This window comes from Dermacentor silvarum, chromosome 10, assembly GCF_013339745.2.
Source record: "Dermacentor silvarum isolate Dsil-2018 chromosome 10, BIME_Dsil_1.4, whole genome shotgun sequence".
Taxonomy (NCBI): domain Eukaryota; kingdom Metazoa; phylum Arthropoda; class Arachnida; order Ixodida; family Ixodidae; genus Dermacentor; species Dermacentor silvarum.
This window is the reverse complement of record NC_051163.1, coordinates 42,930,053-42,943,977: the sequence shown is the minus strand read 5'-3', so window position 1 is coordinate 42,943,977 and position 13,925 is coordinate 42,930,053. Positions and strand designations below refer to the sequence as shown.

The window sequence follows — 13,925 nt, the reverse complement described above, 5'->3', positions numbered from 1 at the left end:
CAGGCGCCGTCTCCCAATCCTTTATCCACCCGCCGAAGTGGCTAGTGGCGTTGGCGTTTCGCTGGTGAGCCCGAGGGCGCGCAGTCAAATCGCGGCCGCCGAGGACGCGCTTCGATGGAGGCGAAATCCAAAAACGCCAGTTCACGGGGCATGGGGTGCACGAGAACTCCAGGTGGTCAAAATTATTCCGGAGTTTAACCCCATTCCTGCGTGCCTCATAATTATGTCGTGATTCTCTACGTCACACCCGAGAATTTATATGGCCTTTATCCCGGAAGAGGCCACGCTTTCGGCCTACAATAGTATCAAGGGTAACGCGTGTATACCACAAGTGCAAGTAGTAATCGCAGGTTAGTATTTAACTGAACTATAGTTGTTCAGCTGTTGAAAACTCGTCTTAGGAATTGCAGTTTTTCTCAACTTTGTGCAGGCTCGTAAGTTTCTGCATTATCGTGGTGGTCAATCTTTTTTTCTTTCCCCCTCTCCCCTTTCACTTACGTTGACTAGCTCATAGGCACTGGTTGAGGCCAAGCTCTCAGCTGTCACCTAACAATGATTCTCTCCGTCTCCTCTGTATGCGAGAAAAATATGACAAGATGACGCGTAAAGAAAAATACAAGAATTGATGTTATCCCCAAAAATTGCACGTTTCAGTGGTGAAAACCGAACTTAACAAAAAAGCTCGCCGACCCCAGAAAGTTATTATGTACGTACTTTATTTTATATCATCATTCAGACTGTTCACCCCGAAGGATATATTGGGAGGAGATGGAAGATCCTTTGATTTGTGGGCACTCCTTGGCGTCCCTGAGATCACATGAGGCCGGTGTCTCATCAGCCTCAAGCAGAATGGAAGCCGCCATGTATCCTGCGCGTGGTATTGTGATACCTAATTTCAGCGTAATCTGACTGTTATTCAGTTATTACTCGGTGCAGGACACGCCTACTCTATCAGAATTTCTGGAATTTTGTCGCCGATTGTATACCGAAAGGGTCTTGTCTAGTCATATTGCCAGCGTAAGCTGTGCGGTTGCCAGAATTGCACTGAGATAGACAGTGTAGGGTCGCATATGAAAGCTATAACTGGCTTTGACAATCGTCTGCGATGGTTTCTGCTGCAATAGTATTCTGTTTTCTATTCTGCTTCCGGAGTCCGGCTGGCTCCCTAGCTATGGTGGTGAGGCCAGTTGCCTGTACCCATTGATGTCCTCTGTGTGGCCAGTTATAGCATGCCCAGAACGAAAGAAGCCCACTCGGCGGTGGAGGTATTTCGAAGAAAGTCCACGTAATTTAGATATTCTAAGCCACCACACGTGTTGCATGGTACAGATCGTATAATCAACAATTGCATACATAATTACTTAAAGCAATAAACGCAAGAATAGGTAACGCAAGGAATCGCACCCTTCAAGAGCGTCCTCTACGCATCAAGTTGCCTTGAAAAACAAAACTAAAGCTCCTTCGGTAGGAAATTACTGTTCATTCGTTGCATACGAAATTTCCTATGGGTCCGAATCACTGTTCATTCGTTGCATCAAAGAGGGGCTCTCTCGATGATCTACCTGCAAAGCTTTTAACACACACGAAATGCGGCAGGTTTGTTGTTTCCGAGTGCAATGTCGCAACCATATATGGGAAGCAGGAAAGGGGAGAGCTGATGTAGTTGGTGTATATTTGCGGTATAAAAGGGAAAACAGACGAACACCGAAAGAAGTGCTTGTTGTGACTGGGCATTTCCTTTGTCGGCGCTTTAATGTCATCCCTCTATGGGATATAGGCTAATAAATAAAGGCACAAGGGGTCAACAACACAAAGGCGATATTGAGAGGCATAAACAACGGAATAAGTAATGTGAAGTTTACTTGGTAGCCTTCGCCTACGCTGCTTCTTAAATCGTTGTGAGATACAGGACGCCCACAGCACCACAGCACAAGTAAACGTGCATTGTGCTGCACTAGCACTGAGGTGCGGGGAATTTAAACACGAAGCCAGATATAGTGAATAAGGATTTTTTGCGAGGTATTAGGTTAAGTGATACTTGCAGTGATGCGATTAGCTGGTTCATGATGCTGGTTCATGAGTTTTCATGGTTCACGGACAGCGAGCAATCGCAGGTTCCCCTTTGCAATAGATCCCGTGCTAGCAAAGCAAGAATATACGCAGAGCTTGATTTAGCTACGCCTCAGCATGTTTTCATAGGATAAACACGACGTATTCACATGAAATATTGACAGGCTGGCTCAGCTGTAAGTTGCTCATCGCATGTAAATGACCTATAAATCGATAATTATAATTCCATAAAGAAAACAAGGAACACCTCATGATGTTAGACAAATTTTGGTTTTAATCTACCATCAGGTTCACATGTCTTTATTCATTTGAAAGAGGCGCTTGCCACCAGGCGAAAGAAAAAAATGCGCCTTGCTTAACACGTCATTTCGAAGGAGATGCTAAGATCTGCGGTGAGCAGGTGGCGAGAGGAAAATGCGATGACGGAAAGCGATGATGACTTGCGAAATGAAATCGCGCTTATTCATCCCTGTCAGCAGGCACGGCGCCCTTTATTTGGGACATGTGGGCGCCATGTTGTCTGGGACGTCTCGTCCCGGAGATTCAGATTCCCGGGGAGTGGATTCGAACAGCGAGGTCACTACGGCGCTGGTGGTGGTCACGAATTCCTTCACTGGCTTGTCGAAGGGCAGCGTTATGACGTCGTACCGAGGATCGTCGTCTGGGAACCAAGGCAGAAGCTTAGTGCCAGCGCAATAAGCACTTCACCGTTTCAGCTTGAGCCTGTCTCGTGAGTCTATAAATATAACCCGCAACTCGCCTAGAGTAGGTACGAAAGCGAAAGCGTATTGCAGAGATTATATCTCATAAGGGAACCGATATTATTATAAGTACTCCTGAAACTCACTAAGTGGAGATAATAGGTCTGGCCGAAACCCCCTCGCTGAACGATAAGGCCCCTAATCACCTTACATAAATGAGTGTCCCAGGTGCAACATCGGGACCAAGGATAACACTCTGTGAAGGACTTGGTACCCATTACAATGTTCGGTGAAGAAAACCACCCGAACACGTTCGCCAATGGGCGCTTCCAGACGAAGAACGTACACACCTAAAAGCACACGGTGCACATGCCGTATTCGCTTCCAATGTTTCTCGCGGGAAAAGGCGATCAAATGCACTCTTCAACGATCTTTCATGTGAACAAGCGTTAAAAACTGTGGAGCCTATAAAGAATAGGTTGGTAGGGGAGAGACAAAAGAGAATCTTCATGCAAACGTACCTGGCACTTTCTTCCTGGTAGGCGACGCTTTGCTAGAAGATTGTGCGACAACATTCGCAGACTCGGGATTGAACTGCAGCCAGTTACTGCCAGTGGCAAAGCTCCATTCAAGCCAGACTTCCCCATAATGAAGCAACTTCCTTACGCTGTCGCTGTAGGCAAAAAGAGAGGTAATGCGCAATGTCCAAGAAAGTTGTGCATGCATAAAGTTTAATTTTTTTTGTACATGCTGTGATAAGGTGATCAAGGAGAAAATAATAGACAAAGTGGAAAACCCGATCGATCCAATCGGATAATCAACGGTTTATTCCGTCAGCTGGTGTGTGGAGCTTCTTTTGCAAGCATTGACCAAGCACTCTGTAATTTTGGTAATCGCGAATCCAGAAGCACGTCAGAATTTTATTGGCGCCTTGGTTTGCAATTGTCACGAAGAACTTGTACTCGAAAATGTATTGCTGCTTAATAAAGCAACGGGTTACCAATAATTGATTATTGGGAAGTAATGCATGAACAGGAATCATTGGCATGTAAGGGTAAAAACGATGTAACGCTATCTGAGAACCCTGTGACAAAACATCCGATTTTGAACAGCTTTTTTTTATATTTTGAGTTGAAAAGCTTCCGTAGACATTTTTCAGCTTGGCTTGGTGCTGCATTCAAGCAACACACTTTAAAAACAAGACCCGTTCCCACACAAGTTCGCCTCCACATCATCTTACGCTATAATTGTTCACAAGATAAATTTTCAGCCGAACCTGATGCTCGACAAAATGCGTTCTTTTAGTTTTCTTTCATGTCTCTATTAGGTTATAATTCTCTATTAAACAAATGAATAAGACCCATTTCAAGGGGATGCGTGTGACGATACACGTCATGTCACACTTCGATAATGCCAGCTATTAACTGGAAAGATTGTTGACAGCACTCACAGCTACACAAAATGGCATGAATAAAATGACATTACCTATATAACAGAATTCTTCATACATATTAGATAACGTTTCGATTTCGGAATCTAAATTAAAGCCGAAGGTATAGTCTTGTCACATCCTTCACCCGTTTGTTTTTCCTGGTTATTATATGCATATCGAGTTGTGTCAATGTTAGCTGTAAAACGCGAAACTCGAACACTCGTTCTCGTTTTTTGTATTTCCGTTGATTTCCTCAGCCACCAATAACATCGCCTCAAAACGCCCCGCCAACCACGTAAAGCAAGCCAAGCATAAGAATACAGCCTTTGACAAACATAACACAGTCTACTGAAATAGGAAGAGGCTTTGCTGCGGATCTCCCGTTTTATTCAGAGTCTTTCCATCTAGCGAGCTCGACTTCTTTACACTAAACGGTGCAATAATTTTAAACTCATAGTACGTAAGGCCAACTTGTGTGGTGCCTTCAGGTCATGTCACTTCTTTTTCTTGGCTTCCTTTTTCTTCTGTCAGCCGACTTTGTGGTTCCAAACCAAAAGATTTTCCTTGCATGCGTTTTGAGTAGCCAATAAGCAGATGCATTGAGGGCCGATGAACCTGCTAAAGGGTACGTGCGATCCCCCGCGCTCAAAGTAGACGCTGTCTATTTCGATTACTATCACTATGGTATGCTTTTGCACGTCTGAGGTGCAACAAATTATTTGGTCAATGTTGAGCTCGCATATTTCTAAGAGAGTGCTATTTCGAGAATGAAAGTGTGGCTTCTTATAAATAATGGTCTGGTAGCTAAATTAAAACGTCTGTGCGAACATTTTGAATCCTTAAACGTTAGAAAGAAAAAAAAAGCTGTGTTTTTGAAACACCGCATGCATCGCGTAACAAATGGCGTTTTGTGACTCTCGCTTGATATGAACTAGGCACTTTCTTGCAACCATCACGTTTGTAGCTTTTCTCTGCCCTCGCGAACAAGATCGACAGTTGGACCACTTTTAAGATGATTGAAGATGAGAACCAGCAAAAAACGCAACATTCTGTTATAAGTATCACGGCATGAGAAACCGAAGACAAAGAAATAGTGTGGATATGAAGTTTTTGTTCACGTTTTTTCAGGCCATAATACTTTCACCAGTATGCCTGACCAACTAGCTCAAGTAAAAGCTCTGCTACACAACATACACCATGACTATGGTATATATATATATATATATATATATATATATATATATATGTGCAATTTACTTATAATAAGAATTCAATTAGTTCACGTATCGTACATGTGTTTTCTTCCTTGTGTACTTTCTGTTTTTCGCTAGTTTTCAACTTCAAGCCGCCCGAGAAGAGCAATTGACGTCTCATTTGCATCGTAGATGCAAAGATACTGACACACGCTGGGGCAGTATACAAATTTTTAATATACAATTTTTTAACCTCTTTTGGGGCTTGCGATTTTTTTTATTGTGCCCCAAACTAAAAGGTATGTATACGCTCATTTGGGGCACATAATTATACAGTTCAATTGAACTCAAGAGCTGCACTATCACCAAGCTTACTTTTATAGCCTTCGTTATGTCCTATGCTCGAGGCAGGTTCCTGCAGGCATCGCGGGCTCTAACGACGCCGGCGTCAGGCTGCATGTTCTCACCGACGCCCGGATCCTATACGGCCGCTTCGGGGCTCCGACGCAGTCCGCGTTTCTGGATGTCTGATTGGTTTATGATACCGACTGCGCTTTCGCCACTGTCAGCCTTCGTTGCCGCCACCGCCGCCGCACAGGTACAGCTTCGCTAAAGAAGCAGAGAATCCAGTCTCTTGAGCATCAGGGAAAAAGGCTTCGCAAGAGCAGGCGCCGTCTCCCAATCCATGATACTTGCGCCTTTATCCACCCGCCCAGGTGGCTAGTGGCTTTGGCGTTTCGCTGGTGAGCCCGAGGGCGCGCAGTCAAATCGCGGCCGCCGAGGCCGCGCTTCGATGGAGGCGAAATCCAAAAACGTCGGCTCACCAGGCATGGGGTGCGCGAGAACTCCAGGTGGTCAAAATTATTCCGGAGTTTAACCCCATTCCTGCGTGCCTCGTAATTATGTCGTGATTCTCTCACGTCGCACCCCTAAATATATATGGCCTTTATCCCGGAAGAGGCCACGCTTTCGGCCAACAATAGTATCAAGGGTAACGCGTGTATACCACAAGTGCAAGTAGTAATCGCAGGTTAGTATTTAACTGAACTATAGTTGTTCAGCTGTTGAAAACTCGTCTTAGGAATTGCAGTTTTTCTCAACTTTGTGCAGGCTCGTAAGTTTCTGCATTATCGTGGTGGTCATTCTTTTTTTTTTCTTTCCCCCTCTCCCCTTCCACTTACGTTGACTAGCTCATGGGCACTGGTTGAGGCCAAGCTCTCAGCTGTCACCTAACAATGATTCTCTCCGTCTCCTCTGTATGCGAGAAAAATATGACAAGATGACGCGTAAGAAAAATACGAAGAATTGATGTTATCCCCAAAAATTGCACGTTTCAGTGGTGAAAACCGAACTTAACAAAAAAGCTCGCCGACCCCAAAAAGTTAGTATGTACGTACTTTATTTCATATCATCATTCAGACTGTTCACCTCGAAGGATATATTGGGAGGAGATGGAAGATCCTTTAATTTGTGGGCACTCCTTGGCGTCCCTGAGATCACATAAGGCCGGTGTCTCATCAGCCTCAAGCAGAATGGAAGCCGCCATGTATCCTGCGCGTGGTATTGTGATACCTAATTTCAGCGTAATCTGACTGTTATTCAGTTATTACTCGGTGCAGGACACGCCTACTCTATCAGAATTTCTGGAATTTTGTCGCCGATTGTATACCGAAAGGGTCTTGTCTAGTCATATTGCCAGCGTAAGCTGTGCGGTTGCCAGAATTGCACTGAGATAGACAGTGTAGGGTCGCATATGAAAGCTATAACTGGCTTTGACAATCGTCTGCGATAGTTTCTGCTGCAATAGTATTCTGTTTTCTATTCTGCTTCCGGAGTCCGGCTGGCTCCCTAGCTATGGGTGAGGCCAGTTGCCTGTACCCATTGATGTCCTTTGTGTGGGCAATTATAGCATGCCCAGAACGGAAGAAGCCCACTCGGCGGTGAAGGTATTTCGAAGAAAGTCCACGTAATTTAGGTATTCTAAGCCACCACACGTGTTGCATGGTACAGATCGTATAATCAACAATTGCATACATAATTACTTAAAGCAAGAAACTCGAGAATAGGTAATGCAAGGAATCGCACCCTTCAAGAGCGTCCTCTACGCATCAAGTTGCCTTAAAAACAAAACTAAAGTTCCTTTGGTAGGAAATTACTGTTCATTCGTTGCATACGAAATTTCCTATGGGTCGAAATCACTGTTCATTCGTTACATCAAACAGGGGCTCCCTCGATGATCTACCTGCGAAGCTTTTAACGCACACGAAATGCGGCAGGTTTGTTGTTTCCGAGTGCAATGTCGCAACCATATATGGGAAGCAGGAAAGGGGAGAGCTGATGTAGTTGGTGTATATTTGCGGTATAAAAGAGGAAAACAGACGAACACAGAAAGAAGTGCTTGTTGTGACTGGGTATTTCCTTTGTCGACGCTTTAATGTCATCCCTCTATGGGATATAGGCTAATAAATAAAGGCACAAGGGGTCAACAACACAAAGGCGATATTGAGAGGCATAAGCAACGGAACAAGTAATGTGAAATTTACTTGGTAGCCTTCGCCTACGCTCCTTCTTAAATCGTTGCGAGATACAGGACGCCCAGAGCACCACAGCACAAGTACACGTGCATTCTGTTGCACTAGCACTGAGGTGCGGGGAATTTAAACGCGAAGCCACATATAGTGAATAAGGATTTTTTTGCGAGGTATAAGGTTCAGTGATGCTTGCAGTGATGCGATTAGCTGGTTCATGATGCTGGTTCATGAGTTTTCATGGTTCACGGACAGCGAGCCATCACAGGTTCCCCTTTGCAATAGATCCAGTGCTAGCAAAGCAAGAATACACGCAGAGCTTGATTTAGCTACGCCTCAGCATGTTTTCACAGGATAAACACGACGTATTCACATGAAATATTGACAGGCTGGCTCAGCTGTAAGTTGCTCATCGCATGTAAATGACCTATAAATCGATAATTATAATTCCATAAAGAAAACAAGGAACACCTCATGATGTTAGACAAATTTTGGTTTTAATCTACCATCAGGTTCACATGTCTTTATTCATTTGAAAGAGGCGCTTGCCACCAGGCGAAAGAAAAAATGCGCCTTGCTTAACACGTCATTTCGAAGGAGATGCTAAGATCTGCGGTGAGCAGGTGGCGAGAGGAAAATGCGATGACGGAAAGCGATGATGACTTGCGAAATGAAATCGCGCTTATTCATCCCTGTCAGCAGGCACGGCGCCCTTTATTTGGGACATGTGGGCGCCATGTTGTCTGGGACGTCTCGTCCCGGAGATTCAGATTCCCGGGGAGTGGATTCGAACAGCGAGGTCACTACGGCGCTGGTGGTGGTCACGAATTCCTTCACTGGCTTGTCGAAGGGCAGCGTTATGACGTCGTACCGAGGATCGTCGTCTGGGAACCAAGGCAGAAGCTTAGTGCCAGCGCAATAAGCACTTCACTGTTTCAGATTGAGCCTGTCTCGTGAGTCTATAAATATAACCCGCAACTCGCCTAGAGTGGGTACGAAAGGAAAAGCGTATTGCAGAGATTATATCTCATAAGGGAACCGATATTATTATGAGTACTCCTGAAACTGACTAAGCTGGAGATAATAGGTCTGGTCGAAACCCCCTCGCTGAACGAAAAGGTCCCTAATCGCCTTACATAAATGAGTGTCCCAAGTGCAACATCGGGACTGAGGATAACACTCTGTGAAGGGCTTGGTACCCATTACAATGTTCGGTGAAGAAAACCGCCCGAACACGTTCGCCAATGGGCGCTTCCAGACGAAGAACGTACACACCTAAAGCACACGGTGCACATGCCGTATTCGCTGTCAATGTTTCTCGCGGGAAAAGGCGATGAAATGCAGTCTTCAACTATCTTTCATGTGAACAAGCGTTAAAAACTGTGGAGCCTATAAAGAATAGGTTGGTAGGGGAGAGACAAAAAGAGAATCTTAATGCATATGTACCTGGCACTTTCTTCCTGGTAGGCGACGCTTTGCTAGGAGAAGATTCTGAGACAACAGTCGCAGGCCCGGGATTGAACTGCAGCCAGTTACTGCCAGTGGCAAAGCTCCATTCAAGCCAGACTTCCCCATGATGAAGCAACTTCCTTACGCTGTCGCTGTAGGCAAAAAGAGAGGTAATGCGCAATGTCCAAGAAAGTTGTGCATGCATAAAGTTTTTTTTTGTACAGGCTGTGATAAGGTGATCAAGGAGAAAATAACAGACAAAGTGGAAAACCCGATCGATCCAATCGGATATTCAACGGTTTATTCAGTCAACTGGTGTGTGGAGCTTCTTTTGCAAGCATTGACCAAGCACTCTGTAATTTTGGTAATCGCGAATCCAGACGCACGTCAGAATTTTATTGGCGCCTTGGTTTGCAATCGTCACGAAGAACTTGTACTAGAAAATGTATTGCTGCTTACTAAAGCAACCGGTTACCAATAATTGATTATTAGGAAGTAATGTATGAGCAGAAATCATTGGCATGTAACGGTAAAAACGATGTAACGCTATCTGAGAACCCTGTAACAAAACATCCGATCTTGAACAGCTTTTTTTAATATTTTGAGCTCAAAAGCTTCGGTAGACATTTTTCAGCTTGGCTTGGTGCTGCATTCAAGCAACACACTTTAAAAACAAGGCCCGTTCCCACACAAGTTCGCCTCCACATCATCTTATAAACGCTATAGTTGTTCACAAGATAAATTTTCAGCCGAACCTGATGCTCGACAAAATGCGTTCTTTTAGTTTTCTTTCATGTCTCTATTAGGTTATAATTCTCTATTAAACAAATGAATAAGACCCATTACAAGGGGATGCGTGTGACGATACACGTCATGTCACACTTCGATAATGCCAGCTATTAACTGGAAAGATTGTTGACAGCACTCACAGCTACACAAAATGGCATGAATAAAATGACATTACCTATATAACAGAATTCTTCATACATATTAGATAACGTTTCGATTTCGGAATCTAAATTAAAGCCGAAGGTATAGTCTTGTCACATCCTTCACCCGTTTGTTTTTCCTGGTTATTATATGCATATCGAGTTGTGTCAATGTTAGCTGTAAAACGCGAAACTCGAACACTCGTTCTCGTTTTTTGTGCTTCCGTTGATTTCCTCAGCCACCAATAACATCGCCTCAAACGCCCCGCCAACCACGTAAAGCAAGCCAAGCATAAGAATACAGCCTTTGACAAACATAACACAGTCTACTGAAATAGCAAGAAGGCTAACTGAGGCTTTGCTACGGATCTCCCGTTTTATTCAGGTCTTTCATCTAACGAGCTCGACATCTTCACACTAAACGGTGCAATAATTTTAAACTCATAGTACGTAAGGCCAACTTGTGTGGTGCCTTCAGGTCACGTCACTTCTTTTTCTTGGCTTCCTTTTTCTTCTGTCAGCAGACTTTGTGGTTCCAAACCAAAAGATTTTCCTTGCATGCGTTTTGAGTAGCCAATAAGCAGATGCATTGAGGGCCGATGAACCTGCTAAAGGGTACGTGCGATCCCCCGCGCTCAAAGTAGACGCCGTCTATTTCGGTTACTATCACTATGGTATGCTTTTGGACGTCTGAGGTGCAGCAAATTATTTGGTCAATGTTGAGCCCGCATATTTCTAAGAGAGTGCTATTTCGAGAATGAAAGTGTGGCTTCTTATAAATAATGGCCCGGTAGCTAAATTGAAATGTCTGTGCGAGCGTTTTGAATACTTAAACGTTAGAAAGAAAACAAAGCTATGTTTTTGAAACACCGCATGCATCGTGTAACAAATGGTGTTTAGTGACTCTCGCTTGATATGAACTAGGCACTTTCTTGCAACTGTCACGTCTGCGGCTTTTCTCTGTTCTCGCGAACAAGATCGACAGTTGGTCCACTTTTCAGATGATTGAAGGTGAGAACCAGCAAAAAAAACGCAACATTCTCGTGTAAGTATCACGGCACGAGAGACCGAAGGCAAAGAAATAGTGTGGATATGAAGCTTTTGTTCACGTTTTTTTCACGCCATAATACACCAGTATGCCTGACCAACTAGCTCAAATAAAAGCTCTGCTACACAACATACACCATGACTTATATATATTTCTAATTTACTTATAATGAGAATTCAATTAGTTCCCGTATCGCACAAATGTTTTCTTCCTTGTGTACGTTCTGTTTTTCGCTAGTTTTCAACATCAAGCAACACGAGAAGAGCAATTGACGTCTCATTTGCGTCGTAGATGCAAAGATACTGACACCCGCGGGGGCAGCTTTGTGGCTATGGTGTTGGGCTGCTAAGCACTAAGATCGCGGAATCAAATCATGGCCACGGCGGTCGCATTTCAATAGGGGCGAAATGCGAAAACACCCGTGTACTTAGGTGCCCAGTATAGAACCCCAGGTGGTCCAAATTATTCTGGGGTCCACACTACGGCGTACCTCATAATGAAATCAGGATTATGGCTCGTAAAACCCCATAATATTTTAAGATACCAACCTTGAAAGTAGCCAGCTGATCAAAACAGGCAGAATCAGGATCGCGACCCCCGACGAGTAGGCCTCGTGCAACCACACAATGGCTGTGGTCACGGCGTCCCCGTAGGTCCCCTGCAGCCATTGAAGGCTCTCAGAGCGGGCTACCGACCGCAGAAACCGCTCGTGCAGGTTCGCTCCTCCTTGGGGTTCATTGGCTGGGCATCTGGGTGACGAAACATTACAGGTGCAATGAGATGTACTGAAGTAGAGTCGAGCTTTCAAGCCTTGCGAAACGCTTCAAAGTGAGCGTCTCACATCATTATTGCAGATATAACCAATCAGCCGATCCTGGCCAACCTCAGGGGAAGCAGTGGTTCTACTTCGCTATATACCAAGTGCATCAACATATGCACCTGGCTGGTGACCGGAGCTTGGGAAAACATTACGCATTTTCAAAACACATTTTTGAATATATGTGGGGTGAAACATTAGTCACGCGTTCTGTATTAAATCCTCTACAACCTACGGCGATGCGACGATGCGAATACCCGTTGTTATACGACGTGGTTCGGGGAGCAGGCTTAATTGTGCCAGTCAGAGACGCCTCCGAGGGCAGCAAGGAAAAAATTGCGACAACCACTGCACACAACATATATTCAAACACACACAAAAGGCACGTACAAGGGCACAGGTACAGTGTACTAGAATAGGGGTTCTAGTACACTGTAGGCAAAAGGCATGAGGGCAAGCGAGACCAAGCGTCCCTAACAAGCGTTCAGAGCGACTACCACCGCGCACTCACAAGTTTGGCTGGTGTCGCGTCGCTGGATGAACTGCACCAGCGCAGACGGCAGATGATAACGGTTGGGCGTCAACGCCCGGGGGGACCTCTAGATGACACTAAAGTCCCTAGATATTTTTTTTTTGCTTTCTAGCAGAAAATCTGGGGACTTTAGACGACACGTCTTCCGCTCCTGTCACCCAGCAGACGAACAGCAGTCCGCGAGGGTTAGCCGGCTGTCTCCGCTCGAGCAGTTTGTCGGGCGACGCACCACACCAGCTGTCGGAGGGACCCGGTCGAGCGTCAATGCTCGAGGGGACCTCCTAATGAAACGTCTTCCGCTCCCGGCAACCAGTCCGACCGACGAACCAGAGTCATCGCGCGACGCGACACCAGCCAAACCTGTGAATGCGCGGTGATAGTCGCTCTGAACGCTTGGTAGGGACGCTTGGTCTCACTTGCCCCCATGCCCTGTGTGTGCCCTTGTACGTGCATTTTGTGTGTGTTTGAATATATGTTTGCGTGCCGTGATTGTTGCCATTCCGTCCTTGCTGCCCTCAAAGGTGCTCTGACTGACACAATTAAGCCTGCACCCCGAACCACATCATAATACCCGTGTATATTTTTATCCTACGCAGCCTGCAAGCTAATGCAATGCCTATGCTTATGTACCGGAGAGGCCTCAACATCTCATGCAATTGTTATATTTATTTATTGCGCCGCTCACAACCTATGCCGAAACGAAAACAGCAAGTCAAGCAGATTCCAAATGTTTAACGCCTACGCAGTGATGTCAATAGGAAGGAAGCGATGTTTGATGCTTGTCGAGAGAAAAACGGCAATGCCGGGTGTACACGAAGAGAATCCTCATATTCATCTAGTTACATATTGAGGTATTCTGTTTCTACCTCTTGTGTCACAGTGGCCTATACAATATGAAGAATCGCCCGAGAATTGGCACGTACTTAATGGCATATACCGATCAGCTAAATTAAAAAAAAAGAAATCAAGTGGATCAAAGAATCCGCTGAATGTAATTCGCTGTTGCATTAAGACGTAAGTGTGCTTTAGGCATTCGTATCAGCCGGCATTATATGTTTTATGTAGCAACTTTCTTTTGTTACGGTGAACATGAGGAGAACTTGCTGGCACTGCAGCAAGTGTCGAACCCAAGAGCACGGACACGGAAGGCTTCGCTTTAGAATAACGCAAATTTGACGCACATCGTCGAATCGAATCTTTAGCGATGTGGTTAATACAATGCTTGC

At 45.0% G+C, this 13,925-nt stretch overlaps 1 long non-coding RNA gene across 2 annotated transcripts; it reads right to left on the bottom strand.

Annotated features, from left to right (window-relative positions):
* Nucleotides 1-2,374: 2,374 nt before the first annotated feature.
* On the bottom strand, nucleotides 2,375-12,182 carry LOC125940766 (uncharacterized). 2 transcript variants are annotated; one of them, XR_007463973.1, is made up of 3 exons: nucleotides 11,899-12,182; nucleotides 9,371-9,525; nucleotides 2,375-2,731 (listed from the first exon to the last, which is right to left on the bottom strand). It is a non-coding gene; the product is annotated as an uncharacterized LOC125940766 (long non-coding RNA). The 2 variants fall into 2 exon arrangements; XR_007463972.1 differs by lacking the exon at nucleotides 2,375-2,731 and adding an exon at nucleotides 8,641-8,808.
* Nucleotides 12,183-13,925: the final 1,743 nt, after the last annotated feature.